Source organism: Choloepus didactylus, chromosome 2, assembly GCF_015220235.1.
Source record: "Choloepus didactylus isolate mChoDid1 chromosome 2, mChoDid1.pri, whole genome shotgun sequence".
Taxonomy (NCBI): Eukaryota; Metazoa; Chordata; class Mammalia; order Pilosa; family Megalonychidae; genus Choloepus; species Choloepus didactylus.
Genome location: NC_051308.1, coordinates 53,641,718 through 53,665,740, shown reverse-complemented (window position 1 = coordinate 53,665,740; position 24,023 = coordinate 53,641,718). Strand labels below are relative to the sequence as shown.

Below are 24,023 nucleotides of genomic sequence, written 5' to 3'. Positions count from 1 at the left end.
AAAGCATTTTTCCTAACACTAATACCTCTAATGCCAAGTGGCAAGGCTGCTTACATCTCAGCCTAGATCTGCCACAGGGCCCCCTCCTGCTCTGGGACCCACTACAAGCTGACAGCCTTGCATGTCACTTGGTGGGCTGCAGTAGTGTTTCCACAGGTGTAGAATATACTGCCTCCAAAACCCAAAGAGACTTTTCAGATATTGTGCTACCTTCATTATAGTGGGAGGCGCAAGATGTAATTGTTTGCCTTTTACTTAGGATAGGATGTCCTGGGAGGTCCATGATTGCTGGATTCCTAAAAATAGTAGTGATGCAACAGACCCCCGAATCTTCTGAAGGTTTACCTCCCATCCTCTGGGACACATGAGTCTTACAAAGGCCTTCAACCTGCTAACTACTTCTTGTTCGTGTAGCCTGATCAGCATAATACCATCAATAATGTGCCAGGATGTCCAGATAGTCCAGGCTGAGTTAGCCAAATCAAGTGGTTTCTAATCCTCTTCTCTGATGGGGATAGCAAAGAACGCATTCACCAAATCAAGACTGCATACCATGTACCTGAGACCGTGTCAACCTGCTCTAGTAGATAAATGAGTAGAGTAGCTGGAATTGGCACTGCTTTGTGGTTATTTGCAGCTGTTTACTGTCATCATCCAGGGTGCACCTGGTTTCTGCATGGCCAGACTATGGAATTAAATGGCAATAAGATGGAAACTACCACTCTCATGTCCTTTAGTCCTTAAAGGTGCCACTGATATCAACAATTCCCCTCACCAGGAGATTTGTTTTGTATTTACCATTTTTGCTGGAGGTGGGGCAGTTTCAGGGTTTTCCTCACGGACTTCCCCAATATGATAGCTCTTATCCCGCAGGCTAAGGATCCAATGGTTTAACTACAATGATTTCAATCCCGATTATACATTCAGGGACTATAGAAATTACCCTGGGTATACCTGTGGACCCAGTGGACACACTGGAAGGCTGGATCTTGTCCAGGACTTTATTTATTACCCAGCCACCACTCTAACAGTGATGATGCTTTGTTTCTCTGGTTGTCATGTCAGCTAGGACCCTTTGTCCAGCAGTCCTCAGAATATTTGGGTGTCATTTTGCACCAGGGTAGCATTACCTGAATAAATGGCTGTGAGACCCTTTGGGACGGACTTGCAGAGTCATTACTCTGTATATTTATTGTGGCATTGCACTGTTTTTTTATTCCCGGGGCCCAGCTTCCTCTTCAGTCAGTGGATTCTGAGTCTGAAAATTGACACAAGCCCAGAAACTGGGCAAGGAATAGTAACTTTTTAACAGACTTCTTGTCATCCATCATTGACTTCTAACGGTACAAGCTGAGAAACACCCCTGTTGGTTGAATATCCATTTGGTTTCCAGGGCCCTGTGTTCTGTTCACCATCTTCATAACTCTTTGTGGGTCAGGCACCCTTGGCTTTCACGCCATTCCTATTGATCACCATCATAATTGCATACACCTGGCTTCTGCAGTTAATTGCCAATACCTGGCCCCAAGTGGGGGCGGGAGATGCCAGTGAGCCGGGTTCTCTACCTACCTCTCCTGCCGTCAGCCCTGGCTTACAGAGGAGTGGCCTGACTGATCTTTCAGTGATGCTGGTGTTCTCACTAGCTCATTTCTTTTGGCATTTGTGAATGTTGTACTGGGTCTTCCAGAATCAGGGAACAGAATCATCTAGCATGCTCACTTCACTGACCCTTTTATTTCTTCCTCCACTGTCTGCCAGGACAGTGCTGGCATTTCAACTTCACCTACCTTCGGCCATCACTTTTTCCATGCTTCTAGAAGTCATTTTAATAGTGAGGTTACATCATCTCCTGGGATCCTTGGGGTCACATTTGAGGGTTTTAAATCCTGTATGTCAGAAGAATGCCCCCAAATCAGTAAAGACACCTGTATCCTACCTTATATTCCAGCTCCCTTGATCCAGCACCTTCAGAATCCCATCCCACAGGAGTTCCTTTGGCTTTTGCTGGTCCATGCTGGCTAGGACTTGTAGCTTGTTTGGGGTTCTAGTCTCTTTCTTCTATTATCAGGCCTATGATCCCTGGCTGGGTTATGCTGTGATCTAACCCTAGTTATAGGCCTAATTACCAGGAGAGAGGTGGGTGGGGAGAAGCCCCAGTTTTGTCCTCAAGCAAGTACAGGAAGGAAGTGCTGCTACCTTTTAATAGGAAGAGGCCAATTCTGCAGACTAAGAGGGTTTAGAATACTCCCGGTGTTCAAAATTGAGGGGGATGTCCGCCCAGGTGTCCCCATCCCAAGTTTCTGGTCCCCCTCCCCCACCACAAATATCTCCATTCTTTATATGTCTATGAAATATAAAGAACAGTGTCAACTTTCCTTTTACAGAAAGATTGTGATATTGTTTGCCCAACTTGTCTGAAACCCCACAGGGGCCAATAACAAGGGGACTCCCAAGGGCCATTTCCCCACCAGATACTGAAACAAGCAGATGTATTTAATCTCCAGATTTGCTGTAATGGGACTGGCTCACAGGCATGTGGAATTTCTTTCTGAATTTCTAAATAAAGGCTGTTTGTTCACACTATCACCTTTAAAGCACTAAAGTGACAAAATTACCCTAATCTGAGAAGGCAAATGATTTCAAGTATTACTGCCCTTAATCCTTCATGCATTTTTTTTTATTTTTCTGACCTCTACATAAAGATGTCTAAGGAAACAATGAGCTCTCACTCGGCATTTCAAAAGCTGAGTCATAGGATCCCAATGTCCTTGGGGTCACCTCCTTGCCTAACTGTTCAATTTTTGAAGCCGAGGTTCACTTTGACGGAGCAACGAGGAAGCAACCCTGCTTCTTCATGGGAGCTTTTCTTTCTGAAGACCTGGCTGGATCTTCCCCTCCTCTCTTTCCTTGTAACAAATCTTTACTGAGCGCCCCCTGGCTATCCAGTACTATGCTAGATGCAGCAGGAAGTGGGGAGTAAGACATAAACAAGGCTACTGTTCTAAAAACAAATTCACTACCTAATTATGGAAGGAACATGAAAACTCAAACATCAATACAGCACTTAACGAAATAAATAAGGCCTCAAAAAAGTGAGAGAATTCAATGGGCCAGAGAAGTCGGGGAAGGGTTCTCACAGAATCTTCAATTCTTATAAGGCGGAAGGGACCTTAGAAGTGACCCAATTCCAACCTCTACTTGACGCACAGTGTTCTTCAGTGACTTCTTTAAAAAGTGGGCATTTGACCTCAGTTTGATTACCTCCAGTGATAGGGAACTCGCTCAAAGCCATTACCATTTTCGAATATTTCTAGTTTTTAGGAAATTCTAGTTGAAACAAAAATCATTCCTTTTAATTCCTACCTGCTGATACTACTTGTATCTTTTGGAAGGAGAAACATAAAATTATATCTATTCTCTGTCCCCTATGTAGTCTTTGAAACATCCCCTAGAGTCTTCTGTTTGCACCTCTGAACAATCTCCATTCCTTCAAACTAAACCGTTACTGATACAAAGAGCTACCCTTTACTAAATATCTTTTCTGCTAGACCCCAGGCCTGCCATGATTTAATTTATGCAATGCAACTGGTAAGTCAGTATTATCTTCCCTATATAGTTAAGAATATGGGGGCCTTGGGGAGATTTAGCCCCCATCCCTCCCAATTTGAAAACAGTTGAGAATTGAACCCTGTGGGTGATGGGTTTTTTTGAGCAGGGTAGTGGCAATGAGTAAAATGTATTGGAGTGGAAGTATTTGTTAGGAATTTGTGTCAATAACCAAAGGTATTGAGGTTGGGATGGGAGGATTGGGAGCATGAGGTCAGGTTGATGTTCCAGTGTGTCAGGGAGTGGGGGTGGGGGTAGAAGATGAAAAGAAACAGGGGGATTACTTTAATGAGTCCTCCAGTATTTATCAAAAAACTGCTATGCACCAAACACTCTGCTGGGTGCTGGAAATAGTCTTGTAAACAAAACAGATATGACCCACCCCTCATGGAACCTATAGTCTGGTAGGCAGAGGGATATCAAAATAATCAGCATAGAAACAAATAAATAATTACACATTGGGATAACTGGTAGGAAGGAAATGAATAGGGCTCTAAGAAAGGGGTCCGGGAAAGAGCTGGAATAGGAAAGTGTGCAACCTGATGGTTAGTTGGTGAGGAGAAGCCCATCTCCTTGTTCAGAGTGATGTGCTCCAGTTGGTCACTTGCCCAGCTCCTGCCAGTTGCTGACTGGACTCAGTGAGAATTTCAACTGGAGCTTTGGATGGGGTCAGTCTTAAAGCACCCTCTAGTGTTAAGGAAAAGAAGCAGCCTTAGGGTGGGTGACAGCTTGAAAGAGAGGGAGGTCATGCAGGAAAGAGAAATGAAGAAAGCATTTAAATTAGGACTTGTTCTGAGGATGAGTGACATGGCTCTTTTCCCCAGTTGAGAACTAACGCTGAGAGACGTGTGCTGATGGGGCTGGGGAGAAGGGTGGAAGTGAGCCCCACTACCTGCCCCAGAGTGCTTCCCTAACCCTGGTCAATAAGATGGATACTGAGCCAGGAACTGTTCCACTGGTCTACATGTCTGTATTCATTTACTCTTCACAACAACCTTATGAGAAGGTACTATACTACCCTATTTTACAGATACGAAAACTGAGGCACAGAGCAGAGGTGTCTTGCCCAAGGTCACACAGCTTATAAGAGAACGGAACCAACAGTCATGTTACTCTCAGAGTGGTCCGGGCCATCCTCTTCATTCCACTGCTGGTTGTGTATGATCTGAATGTACTCAGTTGAGCTTCTCTTTGCAACATTTTGCCTGGGAGTTGATAAAGAAACACAAATGTGGCAGTTTGGATATATTATGTCCCCCCCAAAAAGCCACGATCTTTTAATCCAATCTCGTGGGATATTGGAATTAGGTTGTTTCCATGAAGATGTGACCCACCCAACTGTGAGTGACACCTTTTGTTAGGGTGTGACCTCTGATTGAATGTTTTCTTGAAGGTGTAGCCCTGCCCATTCAGGATGGGCCTTGATTAGTTCACTGGAGGCTTATAAAAGCTCACTGCTAGCTGCAGCTGAGAGACACATTTTGAAGACGGCGTTTGGGAGCTGACACTGACATTTTGGAGAACGCCATTTTGAAACGCAATCTGGGAGCAAGCAGATGCCAGCCATGTGCCTTCCCAGCTAACAGAGGTCTTCGGTCACCACTGGCTATCCTTAAGTGAAGGTACTCTGTTGTTGATGCCTTACCATGGACACTTTATGGCCTTAAGACTGTAACTTTGTAACCAAACAAACCCCCTTTATGAAAGCCAATCCATTTCTGGTGTTTTGCAAAATGGCAGCATTAGCAAACGCAAACAACAAACAAAGGTGGTTAGTCAGATGAGGCTGATGCAATAGGCAAACCTTAATATCTCAGTGACTTAACACAGCAGGCTGTTATTTCTCACTCAAACGGAGTCTGTGTGGGTTGGCAGGGGCTCCCCTCCAGCCCACCTCTCAGGGACCAGGCCCCCTCCATCTATGGCACGACCATTGTAACACTTGGTCTCCATATTTACTGAGTCAGGGAAGAGAGGGATGGCAGGGGACACTGGCTTTAGTTTTTTCAGCCCATAAGTGTCACACTGAACTTCCACTCTGTTAATAGGCCTGATCGAATCACAGGATCCCAACCTAACTGCAAAGGAGGATGGGAAAAGGTAGGGGAGCACATGTATGATCAGGAGAGTACTGTCCCTGCCATATAATGGGATCGACCACAGAGCCCATGTTCTGAGCTGCTCTTTGGAGAAGGCCACATGGCAAGAAATGGAGGGCAGCCTTTCACCTACCATCAGCAAGAAACTAGGGCCCTCAGTCCAGCAACCTGCAGGAACCTGAATCCTGACAACCACTGCATGCACTTGCAAACAGAACCTTACCCGGTCAAGATTTCACATGAGAATCCAGCCCTGATTGACATCCCGATTGCAGCTTTGCAGAGGACCCAGTTAAGCAATGGTCAGATGTCTGCCCCAAAGAAATCGTGAGATAATAAATGTGTATTGTTTTAAGTCACCAAGTCTATGGTAGTATTGTTACACAGCAATAGATTAATACACGGAGCATGGGTCAGCAAGCTGTGGGGGCGGGGAGGGAGAAGAGCTGACAGTTGAAGTATCATCTGGAAAACAAACACTCCCACAGGCCATTTGAACATATGCAGGCAGTCAGCACATTCCATTCCGGGCATGGATCAGAGTCCTTGTCCGTGAAGAAGCTACTGGTGGAGGAGACCCTTCCCTGAGGATCACACAGGAAATGCGTAAACAAAGCCCAACTTCATGAACTGAGAGAGTCTGTACCCTGAGGACAGTTTCTCTCACGGATGGAGGAATGTTTGTACAGGCCTACCTCATTACACATCCCTGGGTTCTCAGGTACCCTCATTTTGGTGGCCTGGTGCTATGCTTTGCGCCCTGACCTGAGTTAACGCAGGGACCGTTTTCTCTGCCACTGATACTGGATACACTGATACTGCACTAGCTGCATTACCTTTTCAACTGTGGACAAGTGCTGCCACCTTGTGCCAGGAAGACTTCATGGCTAGAGTGACAATTTAATTTATTACTCGAATCAGGACAGTGGAAGGCGGCACTGTTAATAATTGTGCTGGGACAGCAGGCTTAAATTGGGTCTGTCTCAGGCAAACTGAGACATACGGTCATCCCTATGGAGTGTGAGGGATTTTCCAGAAGAGTTTTCCAAATTGTTTCCAAACTGTCCCACTCTCCTACGTTTATTCCCAGCATAAAACTTCCTTAGCGACAGTGGCCATCTTACGCCTCACATTAAGTTGACAGCGTATTAAGTGTTTGAGTTCCTCTGCCACAAAGTCTAAAATCCCCACTGTGCCTAGTAAAGAAAAGGAAAACAAAACAAAAGATTTCTTTGTATACTGCTTATGGGCATAACAGGCCCCAAACACATTTAAAATTTTGACTTTAATGATACATTTTAAATCAACAAAGGAATAAAAAGCCCAGAAGGGCCTCAATTATATGTATGTTTGTATGCATCTATGGTGTGCTCGGTGGTTTCAAAATTTACATACTACTCAGATGTGGAAAAATAAATTTATGTCTTATAACTGTATAATCTTAGTCTGGAGGCTATTTCCTGTTGATAGCAAAGATGAAATGACCTGGGACAGGATATTTCAACCTGCTGATTAATGTTAACTAAAGCTCTTTTTCCTCATCTCTTTCAAGTAAAGTCGTCAAGTCAAAGCTCAAACTCCCTAACAGCTCTCATGAGTCTCTCCTTCTCCTTCTCAGGATGGTGCCAGGGTGCAGTGGTATTGTGTGGATATCCAGGGTCCCCCCTGGCTTCTGAGGAGGTGCCCCTTGTCCTGCCTGGTCACAGAGGTGCAGCTGGCCTGATCTGGTCTGTGGGCATTACACTGGCATGTGCCACCCATACCTGGGTTCTTGCCATTGCCTCTAGTGATAAGCGTGCCACGCTCTGAGTTTCCTTGTTTGGAACCTAGGTATCTCTTCTGGTCTCTCAGCCATTCCACACTTTCTTGGCAGTGGGGTGGGGGGAAGGCAGAAAACGCTTCATTGCTTTCTCCCCAACATGCTGTGGCATGTGGATCATCTAAAGCTGCCCTCAGCACCTGCTTCAGTCATTGCTCCTACCCTTTCTTGGACTGCATTGGACATGGCATCCCACTCAGGGAAGGGTTTCTCTGCAAGGCTTGTAGTTTCTCCAAGCTCTGCCCAGTTTGTGCAGATGCTCCCAAATCTATCAGGTTGGTTGTTTTACCAACCCCCATCCCCACCCCCAGACACCTTTTGTCAATGTTCCATCCTGGTCTAAGGAAGGGAGTCGGAACGTTTCAGATGATCCTTTCCCCTTCTCTTCCATCTCTCACCTGGCATCTACTCCCAGCATTAGAAGGAACTTTTCCCTTCCTATGAGGTGGGAGTTTCACTAACATCATATTCCATGTTCCTCTCTGATCCATGATCTGGTCTGTGATTAGTCTCTAAACTCCAACAGTTTGAATTCCCAAATCCTTTTAATTTTTTTTTTTTTTTAGCTTCATCAACATGGTCTGGGTTTTGCAAATCCAAAGCCCTTGCTTTTGTACTATAATCTCACTGGATCTGACTCAGCTTTGAAATTCAAAACCAAACAGTAGCTTCCCTATTCTTGAGGGTTCTTCCCTCCCTATGAAGATATGGATGTAATTGATTCAATAGTGCAGGAGCCATGGGCCCATCAGGGTCTAGGAGCTACCAAGTATAATATATCAAAAAAGGGGGGGAGGGTTATATTTGATAAATGTCACCAAATAATAAGGAAAGGAGGAATGGTCTTAGCTAGCAACTCAAAATAAATTGCTCTAATTAATTGATAAAATAAATTAAATATAGACTAATTAATTGAACAACTAAATAAAAATCAAATCATTTTTTTAAAAATAGCAGAAAATAAAAACGGGTATTTAGCATATCTTTAACGAGGTAATTTTCCAAGCTTTAAAAACATAGAAGAAATTTTAAACAGGAAAAGATAAGTTCAAATACATTTATAAAAATCTGTTCCTCCCGAGAAAGAAACAATATAAATCAAATAAAAAGGAAAACAAAAGATTTCCAGCACATATACAAATTAAGGGATATTACGTATATTTTAAAGCAGTATAAATGCTACCTTTTAGAAAGAAATTTGTCAGTATAAACCAGGAATCTCATTACTTGGTATCCTAAGGAAATAATTTCAAAGAAGACACAAGTTACATACACATTTTATAATACTATTCATATTGCATTGAGATGATCACTACACTCTGACTCTCCCACCAGACAATGGGAGATAGCAATTTTTTTTCACCTCTGAATTTCTGGTGCCTAATTCACAGTTTGGCATATTGTAGGTGGTAAACACATATTTTAGAATAACTATGAACATATTTGTTGTCATATTTTTATTACATTAAAAATGGAAGAAAAGGTGAAGAGGCAGCCAACTCAATGGGAGAAAACATTTGGAAACATGTATCTGGTAAGGGACTGATATCCCGTATATATAAAGAAATCCTACAACTCAACGACAAAAGTACAAACAACCCAATTATAAAATGGGCAAAGGATATGAATAGACCTTTTTCTGAAGAGGAAATATAAATGGCTAAAAAACACATGGAAAAATGTTATTTTTTCAGTGATTAGGGAAATGCAAATCAAAACCACAATGGGATATCATCTCACACCAATAAGAATGGCTGCCATTAAACTAACAGGAAGCTACAAATGCTGGAGAGGATGTGGAGAAATTGGAGCACTTATCCACTGCTGGTGGGAATGTATACTGTTACAGCTGCTGTGGAAGACGGTTTGGCGGTTCCTTAGAAAACTAAATATCAAGTTGTCCTAGGACCTGGCAATTCCACTACTTGGTATATACCCAGAAGAACTGACAGCAGTGACACAAAAGACATTTGCACACCGCTGTTCATGGTGGCATTATTCACTATTGCCAAAAGATGGAAACAATCCAAGTGCCCTTTAACAGACTGGTGTTTAAACAAAATGTGGCATATACATATAATGGAATATTATGCAGCAGTAAGAAGGGATGAGGTCCTGAAACATATGACAACATGGATGAAACTTGAGGACATAATGCTGAGTGAAAGAAGTCAGACACAAAAGGAGAGGTATTATATGATTCTACTAATATGAACCCCCTAGATAATGTAAAATCTTAAAATGTAGAATATAGGGGATCTAGAGATAGAAGCGAGAGAAGGGCGAGCAGTTAGCTAATATGCACAGACTTGTTAATGAGGTTAAACTTAAAGGTATAGGAATAGACAGTGGTGATGATAGTTCATTAATGGGATTATAAGTAACAGTGCTGTACTAAAGGCAAACATGATTGAAAGGGGGTGTTTAAAGTCATGTATCTCACAGATTAGCACTACAAATATAAATAAGTTACCGCATGATCTACTTCAGAGGTATGACACTTGTACAAAGAGTTAACAACAGAGTGGTATATGGGAAAAACTACCTCTTGCATGCTACGGACTGTATTTAATAGGAATACTTTACTAGTACCACACCAATACTAGTGGTAAGTAATTCAGGGGGGGGCAGATAAGAGTTATGCAGTGTTTTGGGTTATGATAATTGTCTAAAATTGAGTGTGATGACAAGTGTACAACTAAGTGAAGATCATGTGAGTCACTGATTTTTTATTTTGGAGAAAATATATGCTATGTGAAAATGGGGGACCCCTACTTAATAAGTGAAGCTCTCAATCTTGAGGCTTGCTCTTAGGAAACTTACTTCTGTAAAGGTAAGGCTAAGCCTACACATAATTATGTGTGAGTCACTTCCAGAGAATGTCTTTTGTTGCTCAGATGTGGCTTCTCTCTCTCTAAACCCAACTCTGCAAATAAATTCATTACCCTCCCCTGTATGTGAGGCATGACTCCCGGGGGTGTGAGTCTCCCTGGTGACATGGGACATGACTCTCAGGGATGAGCCTGGCCCTGGCATCATGGGATTGAGAATGCTTTCTTGACCAAAAGCAGAAAAAGAAATGTAACAAAATAAGGTTTCAGTGGCTAAGAGATTTCAGATGGAATCAAGAAGCTGCTCTGGGGGTTACTCTTTGGCAAGCTTCGGCTAGATGTTGCAATTTGCCACAGTATGCCAAGCCCTAATCAACAATGTTCCCCAAAACCCTAAAGAATAGCTAGGTCTCTATCTGAGACTCTAAAAAGTTTCACTCACTCAGAAACTTAAAACCTCCAGATTGTTCCTATGCCATATAACTCCCGAAACCCAGAGGCCCCAGTTGTTCCGGTTTGCTAATGTTGCCTTTTTGCACAACACCAGAAATGGATTGGCTTTTATAAAGGGGTTTTATATGGTTACAGAGTTACAATCTTAAGGCCATAAAGTGTCAAAGATAAGGCATCAACAATTGGGTACCTTCACTGGAGGATGGCCAATGGCATCCGGAAAACCTCTATTAGCTGGGAAGGCACGTGGCTGGTGTCTGCTCCAGAGTTCTGTTTTCAAAATGGCTTTCTCCCAGGATGTTCCTCTCTAGGCCACAGCGCCTCAAAAATGTCACTCTTAGTTGCTCTTGGGACATTTGTACTCTCTTAGCTTCTCTGGAGCAAAAGTCTGCTTTCAAAAGCTGTCTACAAAACGTCTCTGTAAGCTGCAGCTCCTCTCTCAGCTTCTGTGTGCTCTTCAAAGTGTCTCTCTTGGCTGTAGCAAGCTCACTCCTTCTGTCTGAGCTTATACAGAGCTCCAGTAAACTAATCAAGGCCCACACTGAATGGGCAGGGCCACACCTCCATGGAAATTATCTAATCAGAGTTATCACCTATAGTTGGGTGGGTCATATCTCCACGGAAACACTCAATCAAAGACTTACAATCTAATCAACACTAATGCATCTGCCCACACAAGACTGCATCAAAGATACTGGCGTTTGGGGGGACATAATACATTCAAACTGGTATACCAGTCTTCTTAAGGACATCAACCAGCTGCATCCCTCTTCCCTATAATGTTGACACCCCTTTTCAATATGAACAAGTTAGAGTGGTCATTGCCTAGGTATCCCTGGAGATTAAAGCAGTGATCAAATGAGAGGGAGAAGTAGCAACAGACAAGATAAGATTGAACAAAAGATTATGAATACTGAATAATTTTATAGATATACTTGGTTTCCAGTGTATTAGAACAGCTAGAAGGAAACAACTGCAACTGTGGAACTGTGGAGCTGTAACCCATACTATACTTCGAAATTTGCTCTATAACTACTTGTTAAACTGAACTTTGAAAGTTACCACTTCTCTCTATACATGTTATATTTCACAATAAAATAGTTTAAAAAAACAATAATAAGAAATTCCTTCAATTTATAAAAAAATGGAAAAAATTAATTTCCAACAATAGGAAAATGATTAAATATAATATAATACAGTCCTTTGATGGGGGTATATTTGTTATAATACGTTCCATGAAAATAATAAATGTTTCATAAGACCTTAAAAAAAATCTTATATGATTGTAACAAGTGTGAATCTTAGGCTACATTCTCAGTTGTGCCAAAAATGCAGGTTTCTTTAAATTTCTGTAGTAAGACTGACTTTCTTTTTAAAGCCCCTGTTACTCCAAGTGCCATGCCCCCGTTATGCCGATTCTGGGTAATCTCAGGCATTCAAAGCCCTATTGCTACCCCCTGTTCCCAATTGCTTGATTTGCTCTGGGGCTGTGCCTGGCACTTTGTCATCACTTGCTCTTGCTGGCATCCACTAGGATATCCATCAACTTGTCTCTTCCTTGGTCACTGATCCATGTGGGACCTGGTTTGTCTCCTCTATTCCCTAATGTGGAAGTTTTCTAGGCCAGCCTCTGTCTTAGCCACATCTGGTCTGTATCGCCAAATGACTCTGTGGCTGCAGGGAGTTCTGAGAGGCTGTTTCAGGTCCTCCCTTCCTAGCTGGGCCATATGGAAATTTCTCGTCCCACGTGGTGCTAAGTGGAAGGGTGTCTGAGACACTTGCCACTTCCCATGCTCTGCTCTTCTCAGGAAGGTGGTACAGGTCCCGTCCTATCTCAGATCCCCAGGTTTCCCTCATCCACGGGGTCCTGGGGGAGTGGGCACAAGGCATGCGCATCTCCTTCTTTCCAAGTCTCTGGATCGCTTCCCTGAGTGCACCATCTTTTCAAATCTGTGAGGTGAGAAACTGGTTCTGACCATCCATTCACTTCCAAATGCTTTTATCTTTGACCTGGACTTCAACTTTTGAAATTCAGAACCCAATATTTGAATATTTCCTGATTTGGTTCTGCTGTAACAACCTTCCAGAAACAATGGATCCTTCAAGTCTGCAAATAACTCAGATTTAAAATCCACAACCCCACACCAAAATGAAAGTTTTATTTTGCTAATAAATTCTTAAAATGTTATCCCCCTACAAAGTGTTAAAAGAAACACAAAAGAAAACAAAATTGCACATATGACCTCAATATAACTGTATAAACATTGTCTATACATGGGAACAAACAATATAAGGAAACGGGAAATATTAAGATAATTGAGATGTTGGTGAGGAGAGAGTGTGCATGATTTTATTTTCATTAACACATTTTCTTCATATTCTCACAGGGTATTATCAAACTGAAGAAAGACTTTCTTATCAGAGAAAATGGCATCTTCTTTTAATTTGAATTTATTTGATCACTTGGAGAATGAATTTTAAGTAACTATTAATTATTTATATGTATTCTTCTATGAATTGCTTTTTAGTGTCCTCTGCCCATTCCCTTGTTTTAGTTGTATAAAAATACAGCCATGTTGTTTGTGAAAATTTTTGAAATTTATTTTACAGATCCTTCCTCCCCCTTTATCCCATCTAGGAAGTTTCTCACCTTGCCTCCCATCCATCTCTGATATGGCCTCTGCACTCCAGTAAAGCCAGTCTCCACAGTCACAATACATCAGGACTTATTTACTGATGTCATTTAATCTTCTACAACATCACTTCAGATGGTTACAAAGTATTGTTTCATGTACAGAGATCATAGATTATTTTCTCACAACCTGTCCATGCCTTTACTCCTATGCCTGGTGGTTTTCAAATGTTAGCTCCGTCAGAATCATCTGGCGAGTTGTTAAAACACAGAGGCTGGACCCCACCCCCAGAGTCGCTGACTCACTGGGTCTGCGGTGGGGCCCGAGGATTTGCCTTTCTAACAAGCTCCCAGGGTTTGCTGACACTGCTGGTCCAGGTACCACACATTGAGGACCACTGGCTTAGCTGCACCACCCTCCTGAAATGTCCCTTCTTCCTTCCTTCCCCCCTCCCTGCTACAGACACTGAAGGGGAACCTAATATGCATAATAGGCAGGAGGCAGTCCTTAAGGAGTTTTTTGGTTGTGTGGGTGAATCAATCTATTCATCCATATATTTCACCCTATCTTTTCTCAGCAAATTCTCAGAACTCAGATTATTTACTCTGCACCACCTCTATCACTTACATAATCCAGCCAATACTACATTATTTTGAATTTGTTAATGCATACCTTTGTAATTGTTTTATATAATTTCTTCCTCCCTAACCAGCCCTTTGAGCTCCAACAGAATATCCCATTTCTCTTTCTTAGTGGGCTCAGGACCAGTACTTGCTGACTGGGGCCCAGTGAGGGGCAGGCAGGCCGTCTATTAATAGAGCACTGGCTTCAGACCCAGCCCCACCCAGCCACGCACCCCACCCTTGCTAGTCATCATGTGGAATTTCCTCTCATCCTGTCCTTGCTGGGCAATGTTCCATGTTCCTGCTCCCCTTTAACCGTGAGAGAGCTCCCCAGTACCTTTCCCGACAGGCTCTGCTTATATCAAAGCAAATTCTCAAGAGACAGCTGTGTCTAGAATCACTTACATTTTTAGGAAATAAATTTTATTATAAAGGTAAAAATAGAGTTTCACAGTTTTTTATTAATGAATGCAGAAAAGCCAAAGAAGAAAATTAAAATTTACCCATAATTCCACCACATAAGGATACTCATTTTTAACATTTGATTGTTTATCTATCATATGTATTTTCCCACAAAATTAGACCAATCTGTAAATACTGTTTTTAATTCATATTTTTTCATTTATCAGTATATCATGACTTATTTATTGATGTCATATAATCTTCTATAATACCTCTTCAGATAGTTACAAAGTATTACATCATATACAGAAATTGTAGGTTAATCAATCCTTCATTGTTTAATAACCAATAACTTTGTTTATATAAATAATGATTCAGTGAATATCTAGATTATTAATCTTTGTACACCTTCTAATGACTTTCTTAAATTCACATTTTAAGGACTGCTACATATTGAGAAATTGCCATCCAAAAATTTACATTCCCCTCAGCAGTGTATAAAAGGCCTATTAGTAGATTCTGAAAGCTTGCCAGTCTCATTGGTGAAAATGGCATCTTCTTTTAATTTGAATTTATTTGATCTCATTGAAAATCAATTTTAAATTACTATTAATCATTTATATTTATTCTTCTGTGAATCATCTTTTTGTGTCCCCTGCCCAGTTCTATTTTTTGTTTTATAACAACATATTAAATTAGAGACTGAGTTAAATGCAGTAGATAAATGATCCCAGAGTGAGATGAGAGGCAGACCTGAAGAAATTTCCATGTAGAAGACTGAGAACCAGTGAGACAGCCAGTCATACTGAGGATGAGAAGGTTGGGAGTGGAGAATGGGAGGTTGTGAGGTGGATTTCTTTGCAGAGAGCTCTGCTGAGACTGAACCTTTTACCCCAAAGAAGAGGGTGGGGGTACTTGCCCCTTCCCTCAAGACTAAGGAGATGGGCTTCAGTTGACTGCTTGGAGAGTGTGTCTTCTTGGCAGATAGAGCAGTGTTTGATTCCTGCCTGGGGATCCAGTGGACAGAGGTGGGGTGTGGAGCAAGCCAAGGAGAGCTGCTGTTACCCTGAGGTTCCCCTGTACTCACATTCTATCCAGGCAAAGAAGTTGAGTTTGCAGTGGACAGTGGTGGCCCATTCAAGGAGGAGAACTGTCCTTGGCCATTCAAAATCCTACTCAGGAGGATCTTTGTAATAGGCAAGGTGATGGCTCCCCAAAGGGGTCCACATCCTAATACCCTGAACCTGTGAATATGTTACCTAACATGGCAAAAGGGATTTGGCTGATATGATTGAGTTAAGGATCTTGAGATGGGGAGATTAGCCTGGGTTATCCGGGTGGATCCAATGTAATCACAAGGAGAGAGAAAAAAGCAGGATTGTGAATGTAATTAACCCCACTGAATTGAATACTTGTAAGTGGTTAAAACAGGATATTTTATGTTGTATATATGTTATGGAATAAAAATTAAAAAGAAAAACCCATAAACTACACAACACAAAGAGTGAACTCTAATGTAAGCAATGGACTATAATTAATGTAATTATAATAATATCATTTCATCCATTGTAACAAAGTTACCACATTAATGCCACTCCAAGATAATTCAAGTTTCCCTTTATCTAAGCATTTCAATGGGATTTTGGGACAAACTAGTAATAAACTATTGAATCTAATCACCATGTTTAAACAGAACTTGAGATTTTTGTCAGTAAGTACGGTTTCATTATTATCCTGCTATGCTGTGAATAGTGATCAAGAATTCTTGCTCACTCTCTTGGCCAGAGTTAAGTGTGAGCTGCACATGTTTGCTCCTTGGCTCCAGGAGTGTGACTTTTCCTGATCTGTTAGAGGAAGCGTGGTCCCAGGTTATCGGATCTTGCAGAAATGGTTCTTAGCTGCCACATCGTGTAGTTCTAAGTTGTTCCATGTTTGGGGAATGAAATAATTCACCTCTGTATTAATTTCCTAGAGCTGCCATAACAAATGACCATGAACTTGTGGCTTAAAGCAAGAAAAATGTATGCTCTCACAGTTCTGGAGGCTGGAAGTCCCAAGTCAACACGGCCCTAGGGGAACTTCCTTCCCAGCCTCTCGCAGCTTCTGGCGGCTCCGTGCATTCCTTGTGGCTGCTTACCTCTAATCTCTGGCTCAGCCTTCACGTGACCGTCTTCTCAGTGTGAATGTGTCCTCTCTCTTCTGACTCTAATAAGGGCATTTGTCATTGGATTTAGGGTCCACTCAGGTGCTCTAGTATAATCTTATCTCAAGATCCTTAACTTAATTACATCTGCAAAGAACCTTTTTCCAAATAAGGTCACATTCACGGAGTCCAGGATTAGGATATAGAAATATTTTGGGGAGCTGCAATTCAACCCACTGAGGCCTCCAATCATTTATTTAATCTCTGCCATACTAACCTTTGTTTTGTGAGTCTTTGAGAAGGATTAGTAATATATTTAGGGCATTTTGAAAGAAGACTAGAGAGTCATTTTCTTGCATTTTTATCATTTACTCGAATTTAAAAGCATACTGATACGAAGTTCGATTCCGTCTTCCTGCTCCAAACATTCAGTTTAATCTCATTCACAAGTAAGTGATGCAATACAACTTTGAAATTTGAAAAGGGAACATTCTGCTAAGGGAAGCTGCTAAAGTTAGTGGAAAAGAGCATGAGATCTGGAGATTGATACTTGGATTTTAACTCTGGATATTCCACTCATTAGGTGACTCTAAGCAGGCTGTTTAACCTCCCTAAGCCTCAGTTTTCTCACCTGTACAATAAGAAAAATAGCATCCATCTTGAAAGGTTGTTGTAAGGATTAACTGAAATAATCAGTTAAAAGCACAACGCACACAACCTCTGTCTTTGCTATCATTATTATTCTAAACGACTACAGGAGGGAATCTAAGTGCCTCTACCCTACATAGCTCCTGTTTAGCCGGGATCTTCAAGTATTCATAATTATGTACTTCATCAGCCAAAAATAGCCAAGTATATACCCACTCTCTGTATATATGTCTGTATGTGTGTATACACACATACAGACATATATGTTTCCTACATTTCCTACTTTACTAATTAATTATGCACATTAGAATGTATGCACACACTAAAGAAATACAAAAATGAGATGAATAGAAGTTGCAACATTTTCTTCCATCACCCCACTGGATGGGTTTTCTTAAGAGACTTGAGAGATGACCCTTGTAGAGGTTAGAGAAACCAGCCCTTGCCTCTGTGATCTCTGCTCCAGTTACAGACCAAGTGGCTATTAGCTTCCCCTCAGTCTGTGCAATCTCAACCTGCCCCACCCAAGGCAAACCTAACCAGCCTTGGCCTTGGGCGTATTAGCCAGTGTGCTCAGCTGGCTTAATAAACTCAAAGTCTCCAATTCCAATGGACCCTGGCTTTGGAATATAATGGAGAGGATTTGTCCTGGATCAAAGTTTCCCAGATTCTTAAGGATGGTGTTAGATCTCTTGGATCGTCACTTTTTCAGAACACCTTCCTCCTGGAGCCCTCCGGTGTCCTGCTGCAGTTGGGGCTGTTTCATTAAGAGACTTGCTGCACAGCTGTCATCCTAGAGCATCACTGCCTTCCTGAGTGAGACCCAGTTTCCTGTATCCCATGTACTTCTATACTTTGGGTGACTTCCACCGTTTGCTGCGAAATTATTAATTTTTCACATTGTTAATAATTTACTAATCAAAAATTTTGATAGCTTAATAGCCCGAGTCTTTACAATGTCAATCTAAAGAACATATACTAAACACTGCACTTAGCAATTAAATACAGCATATTCTTTTTACAACAAGCAAAAATTGTTCAAGAATCGACCACAGTCTGGGCCATAAAGCAACTGTCAACAAATTTCAAAGAATTAATATCAAACATCTTATTATCTAATCACAAAACAATCATGACAGAATTTAATAAAAAAAAACATACCCTTTTTAAAAAAAACAAAACAAAACCATACATTTGGAAATTTTTAAATACTCTTCTAAATATCTAAAGGGTTAAAAAAGAAATCATATAAATTAGAAAATATTTAAATCTGAACAATAAAAAAATACATTTCAAGGCTAAAGTAGTAATTTGAGGGAAAACCAGAACCTTAAATTGCTTGTATCTGAAGAGAAGAAACTTTGAACACTAAGATGTTAGTAAAAGAACCACAGACGAAACCCAGGAAAAGGAAAAGAGTGAAAATATAAGAGGAACACTTATGAAATAGAGAAGAAATATAAAATAGAGGGAGCCAAAAAGTCAAAATAATTAACAAAGCTCTGGAAAGATCATTCAAGCAAAGGCACACACAAGCAATATTAGGAAGGAAGAGGGGGGTTAACTAAAGATTAAAGACAACAGGGAATGCTGTAAATAACTCTATGTCAATACCCTTTTATTCTTGGGTGAAATGGACAAATTCCTAGAAAAATATACTGGTAACAGTTGCCTCTAGATGAGACAGAAAACTAGAAAACGAGAATGATTTTGTAACTATTAAAGAAATTGAATCATTAGGAAAACAATGGGCCCAAACAATTATACTGGTGAGTTCTACCTTATATCCAAAAGATAATTCAAACTTACTCAAACTCTTACAGAGACTAGTGGGGGAGGGAATACTCCCAAATTCATTTTATGAGATTAATGGAATTATGATCCCCAAACCATACAAGACAATATAAGAAAGAAAAATTACAGGTCAGTCTCCCTCATGAATATAGATGAGGGAAAAAAGCCTAAATAAAACATTGCATTCCAAACATAATCCAGCCATGTTTTTATTTTTTATTTTGTTTTTTTTAAATTTTGAATACTAATTCAATTTTATCAGCCATGCTTTTAAAAAGATAATATATCATAAGTTGGATTTACTCCAGGATGCTATGTTGGAAAATATCTTAATGTAATTTAAAAAATTAAAAGAGATAATCATCTTAATAGGTCTAGAAAAAGCATTAGATGACAGTCAATATTCATTTATTATTAAAAAAATAAAAGTCAGCCTCTCAGTAAACTAGAGATAGAAGTTAATTTCCTTTACTTGATTAAGGAAATCTACAAAAAAAATCTACAGCTCTAACATCAGAAATCACTGGTAAAACTTAAAAGTATTACTTTTAAAGTCAGGAAAAAATAAGGATGGCAGTACAAACGGATTTTATCTAAAACAAGAAAAAGCAGGGAAATGGTATAAGAATTGAAAAGGATGAAAAAATCCTCTCATTATTTGCCAATGATATGAATGCCCATATAGAAAATTCCAAATCATCAACAGATTTACCACTAGAATTAATAAGACAGTTTAGCAAAGTTGCCAATACAAAAGCGATATACAAGTCAGTTTTATTTTTTCTACACTTAGTATTAAATGGAAAAATATAATTTTAAAAAGTTTCCAGTTATAAAAGAAGCACAAAAGAAAAAAAAAAAAAACCAGAAATCTAGGAATAACTCTGACAAAAGAGGTGCAAGTTCTTTATGCAGAAAATAATAAAACTTTTTGAAAGATATTAGAAGAGACCCACATAAATAGAAAAACATAATACATTTGTGGAATAAGAAAATAAATTTTGTGAATATATCCTTTTTCTCTATTTTGACCTATAGAATTAAAAAATTCCAATCCAAAGCTTAATATGGTTTTCCACAGAGCATGACAAGCTTACTCTAAAGTCTATTTGTAAGAGGGGTCCAAAATATCTGAAACCTTCCTGAAAAAGAACCAGATTGGTGGTGGGGTGGGCATACTCTCCCTGATATTCTAACTAAAACCAGAGCAATTAAGACAGTGTCCTATTAGAAGAGAGTAGACAAACAGTTCTATGGAACAATTAGAGAACCCAGAAACTGTCCTACATGTGGATGGAAACTTGATATATGAAAGGGGTGGCATTGCTGATTACTAGTGTGGAAAAAAGAAAAGTCAGATCCCTAATTTACACCATACACAAAAATAAATTCCAAATGGAATAAGAAGTTAAATGTAAAAGACAAAATTTTAAACATTTAGAAGAAAATAAAGGAGGACTTCATGACTTCAGGGCAAAGAATTATTTTTTTTTTTTTTAAACAAGACACAAATCACAAACTAAAGGAAAAGATGGATGTATTTGGATATATTAATACATTGAATACATTTGAATTCATTGCATACTTTGATAGTGTTTATTAAAGTTTATAAGGAGAAGGGGAAGAAAAGCTGCAAACTGGGAGGATATATTTGTAACACATATAATTGACAAAGGATTTGTATCTAGAATATAGGAAAAACGACCAAAAATCAACAGGAAAATGTAAAATAAACCAAGTCATATATCGGCAAAAGATACAAACTTGCTGCCCAGAAATATATGAAATGATGCCTAGTGAGATGAGTAATCAGGAAAATGCCAATTTAAAAACCGCACTGGGAGAACATTGCCTACTCATCAGATTAGCCAAGATTTTTAAAAATCTAATAATGTCAAGGGTTGGAGAGGTTGCAGAGAAACAGGAATTCTTAGACACTGGAAAGAAGTTATTATGAGAATAAGACTTTGAGAAACACTTCAGCAGTATCTAAGAAAGTTGAATATTTGCATACCTTATGACCCTGGAATTCGCTTCTGGGCACAGACTCTGGAGAAGTGCTTACACATGTGCACCAGACGACCTCTAGGAGAATGTTCGTGGAAGCATTGTGGAAAATAACAAAAGCATGGCAATGACCCAAATGTCTGTCAACTGTGGTATGTACCTAAAATGGATGAGCTATCTTAACAGGCATCAACAGGAATGATGACTCAAAATATAATGTTTGCTCTAATCCATTGATGTTGGGAATGTAAAATGCTGCAGCCGCTTTGGAAAACAGTCTGCCAGATCCTTAAATATAGCCCAGCAGTTCCTCTCGTAGGTATATACTGAAGAGAATTGAAAACATATGTCCACAGAAAAACTTGTATGTGAATGTTCATAGCAGCACTATTCATAATAGCCAAACAACCCAAATGTCCATCAATTGATCAATAGGTAAACAAAATGTGATATATACACCCAATGGAATATTATTCAGCCATAAAATAAGAATGATGAACAAGCTACAAGTTACAACAAGAACTGGCTTGAAAACATTATGCGTAGTGAAAGATGCCAGACACAAAGACCACATAGAATATGATCTCAATTATATGAAACGTCCAGAACTGGCAAATCCATAGAGAAAGTCAATTAGTGGTTGCCAGGGCCTGGGGGGAGGGGAGAATGAGGAGGGACTGCTAATGGGTAGAGGGTTTCTTTTTGGGGTGATAAAAATGTTTGGGAATTAAATAGTGGTTATGGTTGCACAACTCTATGAATATACTAAAACCACTGAATTGTACACTTTAAAAGGGTGAAATTTACTGTATGTGAATTAAATGTCAGTAAAACTGTTATTTAAAATAAACATAATGTCCAGTGCAAGAAGCATGACACAGAATACATAAAGCATTGTTTCAGTTGTATAAATATCAAAAATAGAGAAAACTAAACAATTGCTTAGGGATGGATGCATACTGAAAAGCAAGGAAATGATTAATCCAAAATTTGGGATCATGGTTAACTTCGTAGAAGGGGGACAGGGAGAGGGAGATGTGATGAGGGAGGGGTACACAAGGGAGGCAAAAGGTCAAAGGATCTGGTAATAGTCTTTTAACCTTACTGGTCGGTATATGGGTGTTCATGGATTGATTTGACAGCACAAATTATTCTTTAAGATGAATTCGAACTATGTATCAATATATATCTTTATAATGAGTTCATATCTATATCTATCGATCCATCCATCTAGATATGTGCATACTCATTTACATGTACATATAAATTATGTACCTATGTACATATGTAAATATATGTACATATAAATATGTACATGTATTTCCTACTTTCTAAAAATTAAATCCCTTAGTCTGCACTTACATAGGATGTTTGGTTTGTGTCCTGTTTTTTTTTAATGAATATAATAAATCTCTTTGAGGTTATTAATTTGAACACTTTTAAAACTCCCTTCTTTTCTCTAAACTATCAGTTACTATTTTTGTTTGTTTACAATACTTTGTATTGTATGGTGAAGGTCTTTCTAAGATATCTATTCCTATTTTAAAACCTCAGATTGGGAGTACTGTGTACAAGTATGCGTCTCGCAGGTGGGTAGGGTAGAAGCCAATGGTTGCACTGGGGAAAATGTCTAAATACCATTTTGGGCATTTTTTTTTTCTTTTCTGGGACCGTTCTGTTTTTCAAGTGAAAATCCCCTTGGTTGTTTTTGTTTGGGGATTTTTGTTTGTCCCTGTTTTTGTTTTATTGGCCTTGGGGTGGTGGTGCAGTGCTGCTGTGTATTTTGAGCTTTGGGTTGGATTCAGCAGCTCAAGGATAAGAGTTCAGCTTCATTCCACCTGGCATTTCAAGGAACCAAACCCACTGGGTTCTGCAGAGCAGAGCGGCGCCCTCTTCTGTCCTCCCCGCAGCCCTCTGTACACACTCCTCAAAGCTTCAGTCTCCTGTTCTCTGCCCCAGCAATCATCCCTCCTCCAATTGCTTTATTTCTTCCACCTTTTGTTTCTCCCATCGCCAATAACGTCTTTCCTTGTCTCTCCAGTGCTCAGAGTTTATATACCTGTTTATTCCATTAATATTATTTCAAAGGGTCTTTGGAAGGAGAGGAGAAAATGCGTGTAGAAAACCTGCCATCTTTAACCAAAAGTTAATTACCTTTAAAATAAAAATTTAAAAAATATATATAAGAAGGAAAAGAACTAATGTTTATTGAACACTTACTAAGGGCTGGGCACTCATCTAAGAACTTTGCATATATGATTTGTTAATAATGTGTTGTTAACCTTCACCACAATCCTATGAGGCAAGTGCTCTTACTTTTTCCTAGTTTGCAGATGAGGAAACTGAGAGACAGAGCTGGTAAATAACTGGTGGAACCAGGATGAAAATACAGGCCATTTGGCCCCAGGATTCCAACCCTAACATCTTATAATCATTCATGGTAGAAGAAAGTGTAAAATACTGCCCAGAATTGAAAGGATGAAAAGCAGCTCGATGGAAAAATTTAAAAGTAGCCACAACATTAATCAGGCTGGGAAGACAGACACAGATAAAGCCAGCTGCAATGTCAACAGAAAAAATTGTTTTTCTCAAAGTCACACAGCAGCTGTAAAATGTTGTAAGGACCTAACCCTCCCATTTGAGTGACTACTACTTTCTCACTAGTGTTGTTCCCAGACCCACCTTGCTCCATCCATAATTTGGGGTCTCCAACTGCTAAACTGCCCTCACCTCATGACAGCACCCAATTCCTAGTTACTTTCCACATATCCTATTCCTGACCTAGAAACAGCAACCAATCCAGAACCGAACCCCACTTCTCTGACACACTCCCTAGAATCTTTTAGTGGGTATTTAAACCTTACAGAAGAGGCTTACTTCCTCCCTGTTTTTTTTTTTTTTCCTGATTTTTTTTTTCTTAACTAGGGAAGTTTTGTGTTTACAGAACAATCATGCATAAAAAAAA

At 39.9% G+C, this 24,023-nt stretch overlaps 1 protein-coding gene across 2 annotated transcripts in view; it reads right to left on the bottom strand.

Moving 5' to 3' along the window:
• Window positions 1-21,093, bottom strand: part of FCAMR (Fc fragment of IgA and IgM receptor) — a 42,645-nt gene extending 21,552 nt beyond the window's left edge. For both annotated transcript variants that reach the window (XM_037811799.1, XM_037811809.1), the window contains exon 1: window positions 21,066-21,093. The gene's annotated coding sequence lies outside the window, so the exon portion shown is untranslated. The remainder of the gene's footprint in view (window positions 1-21,065) is intronic.
• Window positions 21,094-24,023: the final 2,930 nt, after the last annotated feature.